Consider the following 15,926-nt stretch of genomic DNA (forward strand, 5'->3'; position numbering starts at 1 on the left):
GTTTAAACTTGTATAAACGCACGGCGCGACCATAGGAACTGGGGAGGGTCAGGCGGTGAAGGCGACTCCCTGTTGTTCAGTTTTAGCAGAAATAGGCTATCAATCTGAATAATCTGAACAATTAGCACGTGCTAAATTACATTATCTGTAATTCCGATTGAACCCGGTTTACCCAATAATGGTTTGCAGCTCAGAGCAAACGAGATTACATGCAACGAGCTAGCTAGCTAACTATTTTTTGAGAAAGTTGCTAGCTAACTTGATGTTGGATGTAATTTGCGACCTGGTTAGCATATCTATAACTGGTTAAATCGTTTTCTGAAAATGATAAAAGTACTAAAAAGCGGGGGGCGATAATACCTGTATGAGAGAGGCCTGAGGAGGGAGGTCTGAGGTGCTGCAGTTGGACCCTTTTGGCCCCGTGACCGTCTCAGCCCGTAATTTGAGTGTGTACGAGTACGAGTTTTCCACGATGGAGGGTGAGTTACGTTAGTTTTGTACAAATAATGTAGGTTACTAATTTTAATTTGCACTATCCTGTCATGCTAACATTAGAATGTCATAGAATGTTCCCCCATATCATGTGCCATGAAAATATTTAATGGAATTTTACTGGCTTGCTAACTGTTAACAAGCTAAATTTACGTTAACATAACCCTAAAGGTCTTTACACACCAGACTCGTTTTTTCCTGCGATTAATTCGCACGTTAATAATATTTTTCGAATCTGTATCCATTCAATGCAAGCTTTCACATCAGCGAAGGAATTTCGCTGAGCAGTGTGAAGCTAGCGACAGTAAGGACTTTCGCGCGGGTCTGAAAATTTTAAAATAAAAGTCCAACGATTAAACCACTATTACGTTCAGCAAAATGAAATGAATTAAGGAAAAATCGGACTGCAGTTGTTTTAAAATATGAACTATTAGTTTTCTATTTGTACAATATTAAAACAACTTCGATTTTAACCACAGGCATTGTAAAACTATTCACAACACTGATATTAATTACAAACAAATATGTCTTACTTTTTTCTATTTTTTTCCCTACATTTTTAACAATGACAATGCAAAATTTTAAATGGAGAATTAAAGATAAAATACACCCATTGCTTTTAATTATTATTGCAATATCCAATACAACATTACATCAGTACATGAGTTTAACTGAATGGTAACGGAAGAATTTGAGTAATTTAAAATGCATTACTTCAACATTCTGTGCTACCTTGTAACATCAATTATGCAACTTAAAACAAATGAATATGAAAATGTGGCTGCATATTGCACTAGTATGGGAAGGAGAATAGGACAGTATTAACACTTGTTTGTAAAGATGAAAACATTACACACACAATATCATGGCTGGGGTATAGGCATGCAGTACATAGGCGAATTTCATTCAATTAAATCTCAATTGCTTTCTGATAGCATAACATATAATGCGCTGCTGCCTCCCCTGGACATGTTGTCTCAATGATATGGGGGTGTTTTGAAAACCTTGGACCCTCCACTCTTCAGATATGGTGTCACATACCAAATAAGCGTCATAGAAAATGTGGCTGGGGTTTGAACATGTTGTCTCAATGATATGGGGATGTTTTGAAAACCTTGGACCTATCATGTTCTATCATGTTTATTTCATATCTTTGTCATCATATCAATTTAGTGAAGGGCTGTATGCAGTAAATGTCCATTGTTAATTCAAGTCTTAACAGATAACTTTTGGTCTGACTCTGGAATGTGGGTCCAAATCTATTTAGAGTTGAATTTGCACTGGACATTTTGTGTACTAACAAACCCATGCCACATAGCGTACTGGCTAATTGTTATAGGATAAACTATCATCTAGAGTTGTTAGAACACCTCAGTGGTAACATGACCTATTAATTATGACAAATATGCTGGAATCAATTTTATATTCTCCTAAAAAAGCAAGATCATGGTATTTCATATTTAGACTTACTGCACTTCCACGAATCAACATGGCAGAAATATAAAAAAGGCTTTATAAAAATACACTGCCTTTTTAATTGGCATTATAATTATAACGAAGGAGTATTTTTACATGTCAAAACGTCGCTAGTTTAGAAAATAAACTTTGAGATACGCGTTTCTGCTTTCGCGCAGGCAAACTTTTATTTTGAACGATTTCCGACGAATCTGACGTCTTACTGTCGCTCACGGTCGCTCATTTCACGGTACTATTTCGCTGAGCGATATTGCGGCTTTTATTTTTTCGGACCAAGGTCGATTTTTCCGAGGTTTCGCTTCCGACATGTACACATCTGACCAATGAAAATGCATGCTGTTGACGTCACATTCAAAACATTCAACATGGCGGATCGTTTGATTGTCTTTTTTCAGAGAACTCCGTTTTGTATGATAAAAGGGAAAAGAACTACAAAGACAATGATTTCAAAGACAACGTGTGGAGAGGAATACCAACTGAGCTTCGGTATGATGATGGTGTGTGTATATCAAGCTTCAACAATCTTCGTAAAATGTCTTTGTTTAAACTTCCAACTATGCTAATGTAATATTAGCCCGTATGAATCTAACCTGCACAGTTACAACGTTAACTAATGTCACTTTTTCAAAGTCATGTCAGTTTATTTGCTGTCACAAAACGACGAGCAGGCCTAGGCTGTATGTTTATTGATTATGGATTATGCATTATCTGCACCTCGCCCCAATTCGGTAGACTGCTGGACATTTTACCCAGCAGGTACCGAGTCTGGGCTAACCTGCACCCATCGGGGGGTAACAAAGCAGGAATATCAGGTTAATCAGATATCTTTAAAAAGTGCTACAAAATATCTTCTGAAATTAAATTATATAACCCTAACGTCACCAGATCAACAAATTAAAAGTGAATCGCACCTTATCGTTAGATGGTCAATTTACAATCGGCGAGTGAGTGTATGAGTGTATTATGTGTGTGTGAGAGTGAGTCAAGTAAAATCACAGTGTGATCGGACATTAACGTTAATCTTTGCTCTTTGGGTTAACGTTTTATAGATTTATCCTGGATGCGTTCATCTTTTCAAATACTGAAGAGAAGCGGTGGCTATATTTCTGGAATTGTGAACTCTGAAGAAGAACTGGGAACCCTGCTGGAAAACCACAAAAGAGCCACACACTTCCTTCAACAAGTGGTATGTATGAAATGACATTTTCTGGAATTTTTTCTTTTCAATTTGTTTAGGTTAATGTGTGTAAATGGCCCTTTCTTATGCTCCTAGGTCTGACAACTTGAAAGACTCTAGCAAACTGTGACAGCTTTGGCAAGTGGAGGACTACTCAGAAGATATCCCCCTTTGTGTTACAAAGAGAGTCATTCTGTCCAGTCAACATGGCAAAGCACCTTGTAGAAGACCTTCTACAGCTAAGGTACATTGGCAAACAATATAATAGATATAGTAAGGCTAATGAACAATGACCTTTTGAATTTAAATACGTATATCTGATCAGAGACTCGAATCTGCAGGTTTATGATTAGATTTTAAATATTTTGCAAATCTAAGTTTGTGCGGCTGCACCAATCATTGATTATCTTGCCTAGCAGGAGCATTCTCTGAAACATGTATATACCAAAAAGAGGTTCCATGTCCAGAAAGGGAAGATGTTGTTCTGTCCAGCAGAACTGTTTATTCGGCATGTGAAGAGGTGAGTTTTTAGCTTTATTTTTAAAGCCTGATTCCGTATGTGATTTCCGCAAAACTGAAAAGATGAGGCCCTACTTGTGTATTACAGGCTTATCTTTCTACTGTGAATTATTGGAGTACAAGGCGTAATGTTTCCAGTGCACTGTAAGAGTAAGCATGGTAAGGTGTGGATGTTTTGCAAAACTTCTGTTTTGAAATTGTTTTAGGTATGACACATTTAGTGTCAAAGGAGATGCCTCCAGAGCCAGAAAAGAAGATGCCATGAAGAGGCTAAAGCAAGAATTGGCCCAAACAAACCCATCAACCTCAACATTTATCCATGTCAAAATTCCACTAGTGGAAGCTCACCAAAACCACACCATTAACTCAGGACGTTGCTATTCAAGACAGCGCATCAAATCTGCAAAACTTGCATTCAGAGAGGAACTGAAGAAGTTAACTGGTGATTCATATTTATGTGAAGACCTGGAGACTTTTGAAAGATCAACTGAAGTACTGACGAATCTAAGAAAATCCTTTGTAACAGTGCAGGAGAGAAAATGGCCTCGTGCTAAATAAACAACATGAAATAGTTATGTTCAGAAATGATCGTGAAGTTCTTCGGGCTCTGCCACTTAGTAAACTAAGGGCGAAACAAACCAAAAAACGGAATTGGAACCCGGGTATGTTGTAATTTTTCTGCTTGCAATATTTGTTAAAGTGCACAACATGATTAGCCTATTGTAGAGCTGTATTGAAATTAATACATGGTAGGCATAACCAGGGAAGAAAATATCTAGCATAGAATTGTGTTGACCCAGATGTTTCCTCTCTTGTCTTGCAGCCCAAGGATGTGAATCTGATTCTCTCCAAAATGTGCCGAAATCTGTCAGGTAGAACATATATAAGAATGTGAATTCACCTTTATGTATGCAGATATTCCACCTGCCTTTTTGCCTTTGTGTTTTTTTTATTCAGTTAATGGATTGTATTTTTGTTTTGTCTCTCACAGATGGGTGAAATGCTGCAGCAGTATGAGAGAGAGACATGCACGTGCTTACATACACACACACAGTGAATTCTTCATACAGGCAGGGTGTGAAATATGGGGGGTCTTGAGGGGGGGGGATCAGACAAACTACACTGAATAATACACGCATTCAATATGAAATAGGTTATTTGTGCAGATGTATGTCATATATGAACGTATACATAATATTCTATTAAATTATTCCTATAATTTGTATATTTGGTCTCGCATCTGTGTACATGGAAATAATTATTGTGTGTGTCTTGTAAGCCCGTATGGGCTGAGCATCTTGATGTAAGATAGGGCCCTCAGTTACTTTTAATGGCATGTTTTGACAAACACTAATATATCCAAATTATGAGACCCAAGGAGTTGCAACATGCATGCTTTTCCATGCTAAGGACCCTCAAATAGATAGAACAGAAACCTTTTGGTGTGGAACCCTATGCTATGTCCACCTGAGAAGAGGTATCCTACCCCTGGCAATAGAAGTAGGTAAATGAGGAAGGTAGAGTGTATTTGGTCTGTGACCTGGGAGATAATGAAAGTAAATTGCACTTAGTTTTATTGTAGGCTACTTTATATGATAACCTGCGTGCACCTTTGTAAGAATGCAGAACAAAAATCCTGAATTATTTTGGTTTGATGTAAATGAGAATTTGGACTGAGTGGCAAAGTATGGGCTAGTTTTATTTCTAAAGCTTGGAAAATTAGGCAAACTAGACTGAATAATACATGCATACAATATGAGATCAGTTTATTTGATGCATGTCAAGTATGAAGGCATACAGAATATACTATTCATGTTTTCCTATAATTTGTATATTTGGTCTCACACCTATGTACATGGAAATTGATAGTCTGCCTTCTAAGCCTGTTTGGGCTGGGCATCTATTGATGTAAGACCCCCCATCTGAGTAGAGTTTTGTTGTTGGACATAATTTAGTCCATCTAAATGTCAATAGATTTTAGCACTATTTACATTTACGTTGTACATATTTTCCAGTATAACCTCAGGATGGTGAATTAGAGAATAAATCAACAGTCAAGTAAAAGTCATTTGAAAATCTGCAGGGAAGTCTAATCGCAGTTGCAGCCGTGCCAACGGTACAAGAAGAAGTATCTTCGTAAATCAATGATCACAAAAAAAAAATCATCTCTGTTTAAAGTTACAATTAGGCGTGAGGTCTCCTGTAGGTTTAACCTTGGGGTTAAGGCAAAGATTAGGTTAATAAACAACTTTTTAGGTTTTTAACTTTTTAGTTTTGCTATCTTATTCGAAAAGTGACGAGATGACCCAATGCAAGCCAACGAGAACGTGCATCAGGCACACAACACTGTGACGCAGGACGTAAGGCACCGCCCCCGGGTGAAATACCAAGTTTTTTTTCCCAGGAGCCAAGATCGCGCTGGTGTGAGCTGTCATATGAACTTCAGCTGAGAAGCGACACTTCGGGTTTTCCTCACTAATATTTTGTTAAACTTTATTTAAGTTGCAAATACATGAACTCATGTCAACTTAATTACCAGTTAACAACTACCACTACTGTATTTTTTGGAAAACCTTCCTCCTCTTGTAGCTAATACGTCTTGGCGCTAACTCTTTGAAAGTAGCATTAGCTTAAAAATGGAAGACCAAAAGCAAACATCCATCGTACAAGAACCAATGCTAGAAATGGAAACTGACACTTCAAGAGAAAAGAGGAACATAAGTATGACTCATTCCTGTTCCTGCAAATCCAACAAAGGTGACGAATGTGATTCTTACCCTAACACACCGGCCAAGAACGGATCAGCTAAGACAAAGAAAGCAAAGATGAATCCTGATTATGAGTTATCTCTAAGTGAAGTACAGGATAACATTATTCGTGTCCTGACAACCAAAACTAATGAAATCAACGAGAGTGTGAATGACCTTAAACGCATGGTGAAAAAAAATACCATGAGTATTGAGGGCCTTAAAAAATCAATCGACCACTGCTTTCTTGAGGTATCTGATCTAAAACAAGGAAACGCCACACTGAAAAGTAAGTGCAATGGCCTTGTGAGGAAAGTTCTTGAGATCGAAAATAAGTCAATGAAACTGATAGATACAGCAGAAGATGGAACCTGAGGCTCATCACAGAGAAAATGAATGAAAACATTCATTCATAAGTGAAAGAAATTTGCAGAGCTGTGCTTCCTGAGGCAGAGAAAAATTATGTTGTTGCTGCCATTGATGTTGTTCACCGACTTGGACATCCCAGGGAGGCCAAAATGCAACACCGTGCCCGGTAATACTGCATTTCATCTCCAGAACAGCGAGGGACACCATGTGGAGATCTGCAAAAAACACCTATCTGAAAACCAACCACCTTCGCTTCAAAGAAGACCTGACAGCTGCAGACAAGGCCACTCAGAGCCATCTATGGCCAATTGTGGATAAAGCAAGAAAGGAGGGCAAGTTTGCCTTCTTCCTCGGGAATCGAGCCTTCGTAGACAAGCAGGAAGTATTCGCTGACTGATATGGATTCTGTGCTCTTCTGATCGTCATCTCTGCTCCAAGGAGCAGACTAGGGGTAACTGGTGTAAAGAGTAACGTCAACCTTGAAACGTGAGGACATGCCGTTAATTTTTTTTACATTTACATTTTTACATTTTATTCAAAGAAAGGACAAGGACGCATGAACAGGGGGTCTTTGTTTTTGTTTGGTTTTTTTGTTTTGGACTTCTGACTTCTGAAATCTGACAGCAGCCTATTATTAACTTTTTTTTGTTTTTGCTCCAGGATATTTGAAATGACCTCCTAAGATTACATAAATTTTTTTTTTGGAAAACTTTGATTGCAACACTAATATTTGTTGTGTGAAGAACCCGTTTTAACAAAACAAAACAAGGTAAACAATCAATGTCAGTTTCAGTGTTTTCATTCAATGCCAGGGGATTACGTAATGTGTTGAAGAGGAAATCTATCTTTTTATATTGTGCAGGGAAAAATGCAGATTTTTATTTTGTTCAAGAAACACATTCTATTTCGGAAGATGTGAAATTTTGGCAAAAGAGATTTGGTTTTCTTATGGTAGCAGTCGGTCAGCAGGGGTCGCTGTACTTCTAGGTAATTTCAAAGGTCACATTCTAAATCATGAGGTTGATGAAGGAAGGTGGATTATTTTGCTTGTGGACATTTCACAAACTCAGTTTGTCCTTATTGGGATGGCGGGGGCATGCCCCATACCTTTACAGCACCGAGAGTTTGGGACTTTTCAGGGTTCCCCACAGAAATAACCACAACAGCCCTTAAAAACATTAAATCCTGTACATTCTCACCCCATTTCAACAGACAGATTTCATAAACAACTTCACATGTCCACACAATAAAGCCCCAAACTAAGGGGATTTTGCGTTTTCTCCTTCTTCTTCTTCTTCTTCTTATTTTTCCTGCCACCTATCCCACTAACAACATGTCTCCCCATTGGACATTTTACTGACACCAGCCAAATCTTCACCTACACGACCCAATCAAAAACTCGCATACACACGCAAAATACCCATACCTTTTTATTCTGAAACATTTCCAGTTTGAACAGCTTTAATAGCCTGTGGCCTAGTGGGCAAGGTTACAGTCTTGGGAACATGGGTTCGTAGGTTCAATCTCTCAACCTCACTAATAATTGTCTACTACTTCTCAATTATTGCTTTTACACCATATCTACCTGCTGTTCACCGAACGTATACACTGCATTATGACGTACCGTCTGCATGTTCAGTTATTAACCGGCTACAATATTGCAAAGCCATATGGATTCAACAGGAGCTCTTCTGTGCTTACTGGCCTGTGCTCTTCTTTAAAACCACGGACAGGTTTGCTAATGATATTTCACGCATTGCATAGCTATATCATGGTGCTGCACTAACAAAGTCACAGACTGGTAAACCTCCGGTTGAAGGATTGAATCCCGCCTCGCCCTCAGGCAGATAATTTCCTCTTCCACACTAACGTTTTCTTACGCTTATATTTGCTTTACCAAAACTCACTCACAGCCACCCATATGCATTTCATGGCAGCAAATGTGTTCCTTTTGTTAAAAAGTTACACCAGTTCACCACTGTGCCATTTCTACTAACTATATTTCTTCACTTGGCTACCGTACAAAACCTTCTTATCAGCAAACGCCACGTTTCTACATTCATGTTACCTTGCCCTGTTCTCTATCTAGCCACATAGAAACAACTACTACGTATGTACATTCTGCAACTCCCCATTAAAACATTGCATTTAAAATCATGACTCACTCATAATTATAACTACTAGTACTGAACGTGAGAAGAGCATATCAGTGCAATACATTCCACACGTTACTTAACCCTCCACTTTAACAACTAATGCTTTATACAGACGGTTATATATACCGTTCGATAAGGAAACTAAGCTCACTCATGGTCACTTCATTTACTTCGCACTATAGACTATGATCATGTCAACCTTCACCTACATGCCCATTCTGCTAAAAACATACTGTTTCAACAACGCTATTTCATCACTTCTCCTAATTTCTCTCACACTGTTGTTATTTTCTCATATGCAAAGCCTGCTGGGACATATGCGTCTGCTCCTATTCTCCACTATCAAGTTTTCCGGTTCTAGCTTAGCAAAACAGTGAAGAGGATTCCTACCTGCAGATAAGCCTATCAAAATGCCTTATAAAGCTTACAAACACTAAAAGTGCATCTCCACAAAATAACAGACAACGGAGCAGGACAGAAGGGTACACAACTTGCGACCTAGGGAGCTCTAATTCTACGGGCTTGCTGATTCTTTTGTCAATCAAGGCTCGTTGGATGGCCGTCAAATCCGTGAGTACATACACTGGCCATATTTCACCTGCGTTTCTGATGCGTTTACACTTACGCCACCGCACCCTTTGTCACAACCACTGTTTTACATATATAGCAAACCAAAACTGCTAAACGGTACACGCTCATCACACTGTACAAATTCACACAAGGATAGCCATAATCCACAACCGTTTCTTACAGGGTCACTTCGCATTTCTCACTCTCATAATAAAACGCTTTGCAAAAAGAAATGATATCTCATAAAAAACACGTTTTCAACAAACAAAAATGCCAAGTTACTCACACATACAAGACATACACCGTCTATAACTCTTTCATTCAGACTGCCAAAATCCAGGGCATTAAAAGTATTGATATCAAAATGACGCCAAGTTACGGTACTACAAACAATATAGCCTATCTTGTCTCACCGAAATTAAATAAGATGCATTCCAAAGCAATGCTACCCAATATTTCCTCAATTCTTTCAAGTCACTTGGCCCTGTGTGTATAAGCATGCAGTACCTGGACAGGCCAAACATATGCGTGATGGCCTGAACTCAGTCATCAGATTGGAGAAGGAATATCTTCATTGGTGATTTAGATGTCCTAAATAAAAAATGTAGTAATAAACAAATCCAGAATACCCTTGTAGAGAATAATATTCCCCCAATGCAAATGTTCTGGTCTTCTATTTATGGTCACTTGAATTGGAAAAAGGCATGGAGAATATCAGACAAATATTAACAATAAAATGAAAGAGGTGTCATTTAAAATTTTACATAGAATATATTCTGTAAAGCACATTCTGGAAAGATTTAAACTGAATATTAATTATTTTTGTGATCTCTGTGGTCTAAACAAAGAAACGATTTCCCTTATTTTTCCATTGTATGTATTCCAAAATATTTTGGATTGATATGCAAAACTTTCTATCTAGAAAAACAGGTCAAATGGTCATGCTTTATGGTAGTGATATTTAAATTTATTTTGAAAATAACTCAATTGACAAAAATGTTAGCTTTTTAATCCAACTGTTTATAATTTTTGGCAAATTCCATATACATAAAATGAAATGGACCAATAGAAAACCAAACTTCACCTTATTTCTAATTGATATTAAAGGGGAATTGCACTTTATAACACTTCTGCTTCTCATGACTGATTCTCTAGTCAAGCTGAAAAACAGAAAAGCAACAAAGACCCAAACAATATTTGAAACATATAACATTATCGACTATATATATAGAACATATAACATTATCTTACCTATTGTAGCTACCTTGTATCATTATCTTGATGTTGCAGCTTGCTGTGCCTCCTAGTCTGATTTATCATAGGTATGTCAGAGTGATGTTTGCGTTTACTATGTAAACTGGACTTAATGTGTTCATGGCTTATGAATAACTGTACAAAATGAGTATTGTACCTTATGGGACATGCTTTGTAGTTGCTTCAATGACCATCGGTATGCACTTATTGTACGTCGTTTTGGATAAAAGTGTCTGCCAAATAACTGCAATGTAAATGTAAGATATTCCCCATTCATTTTAATGGTAGCTCCAATGTTTCGCCCTCAGCATGCGCAGTGCATGCTTACTTTCAGATCTTCACAAGCTTTGGTTCACTGAACTGTATAAAAATAAAATTGATGCTTTGAGAGCATGGGATTGAATGAAGTAAGGACGTTATTCAGGATTATTCTTTGGATGGCAGGTATGCCATCCTGCCAAGTTACAAATTGGCGGGGAGGCATGCCCCATACCTATACAGCACCAAGAGTTTGCCATTTTTCAGGGTTCCCTACAGAAATAACCACAATGACCACAGACTCTCAGCCCCTAAAAACATGAATTTCTGTACCTTCTGACCCCATTTCAAAAGAATTCACAAACAACTTCAAACATTCACACAATAAAGCCCCAAACTTAGGGGATTTTGTGTTTTTTCCTTCTTCTTTGTCCTGCCTGGTTACATCATCACAAATGCTCCAAGCCCGCAAACAATGTGTCTCCCCATTGGACCTTCAGCTACGCCAGCCAATTAAAACATCACATACAAAATGGGCATATATATTTTTCACCAAGAAAATTCACAGCTACTTTGTTGGTGGCTCACTGCTAATGTCATTACCGTGAGACCGTTGAGGCTGAGAATTGAATCCCACCTAAGGCTCAGGTAGATCTTATGCATGCTTATTTGCTAAATAATACTTGTGTATTACTTTTAAACTATTGCTTTTGCAACTGTACAATTATTCTGGATCCTTGTGGACCAAATCTAGCTGGTTTTTCAGGGAATGTATAGACTGTATTCACTGAACGTATAGACTTGGGGGGGGGGGGGGGGCTAGGGAAAACATAAATACATATCCATCCATCTATCCATTATCTATACCCATTTGTCCTGAGCAGGGTCGCGGGGGGTGCTGGAGCCTATCCCTGCATGCACTGGGCGAGAGGCAGGAGTACACCCTGGACAGCCCGCCAATCTATTGCAGGGCACACACACCATTCACTCACATGCTCATACCTATGAGCAATTTTGAGTCTCCAATTAGCCTCCCTGCATGTCTTTGGACTGTGGGAGGAAACCAGACTACCTGGAGGAAACCCACGTGGATGCTGGGAGAACATGCAAACTCCACATAGAAAGGCCCCAAGCCGAGATTATATATACATATACAAATTTGAAATATGTAGGCCTATGAAATAAATATTGAATCTTACAAACTATCCAGACATGTTTGCCCCAATAATGTACTATAGGCTTGATATTCCAATGAAGTTTCGCCAAATAAGTACAATAGTATAATTTCTTCTACAATGTAAAAGAATAAAATATCTTATTTCTGAATATAATTTCCAAAACAAAACTATTTTATTCATGCATTTTATTCAACATGTGCTTCTCATACACCCAAAGCACTGGATGCAAGCAATTGTTAAAACATATTGTGTACTCATTAAAAAACATGTAAAAAAGGTTGTAAAACAGCTTAAATTGTTCAGCAACATTATTCATACTATACATTATTGGCATTTGACACTTTGATGTGACATATGCTTTGAATGACCACATTCTCTTCAGATGGTACAAAGAAAAGACACAGAGCCAACTTGAAATAATTTAGGAAACACTGGATAGCAGCATAGCTTTGGAATACATCATGCTTAATTTGTGTTAGCTAAGATAGCCAATATTGTTTATTGTGATGGATTGGAATTGGAATTTTTTTCTTCAGATATACTGTACCTTACTTTCTTGAGGTAATGTTAAGCCTGTATGGATGTCAAAACTACAATATTGGAAACACTAATCAAACAATGAAGTTACAAATTCTCATTCGCTTCTGTAATCCGCCTGCCTTGCGATAAATTTGGAAAAAATGTACCTCTGTGCATAAAATCTGTTGACTGAATCCGAAGCTTTGTAGTATCAAAAAACAATAATAGACAACTTCATGTTTTATTCAATAACTTATACAACTGTAGTTGTGATATTATACAATACTCTATATACAATATTCAATGTTTCAACATTGTTATTATAAGGTTTGTTTTTGCAACAGATGGCTTAAGAGTAGAATCCTTATTGATCTGTTGTCCAAAATAGTGCCCTCTCAAGAAAGCATGAGTATAATAGAAAATTAAGGCAGGACCACCAAATGATAACTGATTCATTTATTTCTAAGTATTTGGATGTCTTCTGATGGGAAAAAAGTGCTACATAATCAATATTGCTGGTCACCATCATTTGGTTGCACTTTTTTAAAAGATTGGCAGTGTGCCATTACAATATTTTATACTAGCTTGTGATAGCTACGTAGCCATTGTGGCTGTATGCTGTATTCGCTATGAAGCTAGCTAGCAAGGCTCTGTACAGTAGCTGCTAACTTGTGAGTGATAAAGCTACGTTAAATTTAATGTTGTAGGCTACTTCTGTAGGCTAATGTTTACAGTTTGAATGCAGTGAAGATTCAGTTGCGCTTCTGTTTGAAAAATTGGGAGTACGGCAGTTATAATTCCGATCAACTTTGTAGGCCTATTGCTGCAGTTTTTCTCAGTTTTCCATGATTTTTAACAACTTTGCCATGATGCTCTGTGAGCAGCCAATATTTTTTGTGACAAACAGCCAGCCTTTATTGTTTGGCTGCAATAATTAATAAATAATTCATAATATTCATTTGTACCATTTGATGATTTCTTGCTCGAGAAGTTTAGTGATTGTAGTTGCAAAGATTCTCTCAGTGCATATTCAAGGACTATAGCTACCTCTCTGTCTTGCTTGTGCCTTGATTTACGCCTGCGGAGAAATTTCACAAAAAATCGTTAATTTTGCGAACTTTAGTAAATTCAATAGAATACATAATCAATCACACTTATATCTCTGCCCTTTATTTAAACAATCCAACTTAAATGGATATGCATTAAAGAGAAAAGCGCACCTTGCGATGACTCGCATAGGTGATGCGCGTACTGAACTTCCAGCTCCATGTGCCTGTTCGATACATAATACGCATCTTTCTGGGCCAGAATGAGTCATATCTGTGCCTGAAACTAGTTGCAAAAGGCTTAGTAAATCTGGCCAATTGTATTTTAAAGTCCCCGGTAGAGCTAGCACTTGACATTGTCAACAACTGAACTCTTGAAAGGAAGTTTGCCAGTCTGCCATCTCTGCCCATGGAATGCACCGAATCCTGATTATTTATTTTTAATTTTATGTGCAGTAGGGAGTTACATTTGTTTTAGCATACCGTATTCTCAACAATCATCTGAGGAAGTTTGATGTCACTGCAACCTTTTGGAGCAATTATTCCTTTGTGCAATGTATACTTTGACCTCACAGATGATTCCTTCGATGCCTTCCAGGCAGTGGTGTTCACAACCACAGGCAATATCTTCACATCTTAAGAAAACCATGAGCAGCTTAGAGCGAAGACAAAAGCCCTTGGCCGATTCTGTACCCACAAAATACACAAGGTTACACATCCATTTGAAAATGGTTGACTACATTGGAGTAAGGATGACACAAAAGCATAAATATGTTAACTCATGTTGAAATTCAAACTTCTAAATCCCTGCAACCAACCACACTTTCCAATGGTGATGCGAAGGCATTCAAATGATAAAACTGGAGAAAGAAATACATGATCTTATCAGCAACATGGACTTTGATTGATCAATTTTTCAGTTTGCCCATTAGCAATGCAACCCTCTTAAATAATGGCCACACATTATTTCATTTGAAACACAGATATTTTAATATAAACTTTGATACAAAACAAAAACTTTTGAATGAAAAGCTTTAGAAAAAATACACAACCAGCTGTAAGAAAGTAGCATTTGAACAATCCCCAAAAATATTGCTCTGTACACCAAACATGCCCATTTTTAATGTCCACAAAATGGTTGAGCTGACATTCAAATAACATGCAGCTATGGTGCAAAATCCATTTGTCTCAACTAGCGAAGAAGTTCAGCTGACCCATATTCAGCATCTCTTAGAAAACAGCCGCCATTTCATGCCTGTGCATACCATAACAAATTCCTGTTTCAAAACACAAGTTCTAAGTAGACAGCATAGCTAACAGCAATAAAATAGCAACAGTGTTCCAACAATCCTGGTGATTTCAAACTAAATTGATTTGAGAGTGGAACAGTTTGATAAATGCCAGGAGACATGTTCATTTCAGTCAGGTTCTATACAGTGATAACACTCATTTCATTTTCAGAAAAAACCACCAACGCAGTACTAGAGTTGTCTTCATAGAAGGAAAGGTCATACTATCCTACATTCGTTGATGTTCAATAGTGCATTTATATAGTAGAAAGAAGCACAGCTCATTTTCACCCTATACTATTGGTCAATAGGCATGGAGAGGTGGTTGAGAAACATGACTGATTTCCATAATTGTTGCCTGATTGTTTCAGTCAGTGTCCAAATGGGTAATGTGCCAACACTAAACTAGGCAAACCAAATCTACTCATTCAGAACGGTTGAGATACAGGAAGCGCTATGGAATAGTTCACTGCAATGTTCTGAAGGTTGTTTCTTCAACAAAAGCCAATTCACTTTCCTTTGCAATGCATGAAAGACACTAAAAGCATGCATATTTAGAATATATGTAGAACAGGAATTTTATTTTGCTTAGCCATCACTGGAAAAGTTTTTCGTGTTGATAACTTTCAACAGAAACAATTCATGTAAATCGGCTGGCAGTACCAATGATTTATGAATTAGCTATTTGGTGTGTGCTTAGCACAGCCAACCATTTACTCTGGGCTTAATCTTCAAGTGCTTGCAGACTCATTAGATATGTTAAATTACAATTGTAGTTATGTTTTCTTAAGAGAAATACCTGACCTTTACATATACATCTGACCTTTAAGACATTATTTTACAATTACATTTATTCTGAACAAGTACACAATGCTC

The 15,926-nt window shown here is 37.7% G+C and overlaps 1 long non-coding RNA gene across 4 annotated transcripts; it reads left to right on the top strand.

The window, feature by feature from the left end:
• Window positions 1–39: 39 nt before the first annotated feature.
• Window positions 40–4,889, top strand: LOC135247735 (uncharacterized). Of its 4 annotated transcripts, none has more exons than XR_010328288.1 (8): window positions 40–479; window positions 2,366–2,465; window positions 3,018–3,154; window positions 3,242–3,389; window positions 3,565–3,665; window positions 3,871–4,326; window positions 4,488–4,536; window positions 4,656–4,889. It is a non-coding gene; the product is annotated as an uncharacterized LOC135247735 (long non-coding RNA). The 4 variants fall into 4 exon arrangements; XR_010328289.1 differs by having other exon boundaries at window positions 2,366–2,454; XR_010328287.1 differs by lacking the exon at window positions 2,366–2,465 and having other exon boundaries at window positions 42–479; window positions 3,562–3,665.
• The last annotated feature ends 11,037 nt before the right edge of the window (window positions 4,890–15,926 follow it).

The sequence above is a fragment of the Anguilla rostrata genome, chromosome 2 (assembly GCF_018555375.3).
Source record: "Anguilla rostrata isolate EN2019 chromosome 2, ASM1855537v3, whole genome shotgun sequence".
Taxonomy (NCBI): domain Eukaryota; kingdom Metazoa; phylum Chordata; class Actinopteri; order Anguilliformes; family Anguillidae; genus Anguilla; species Anguilla rostrata.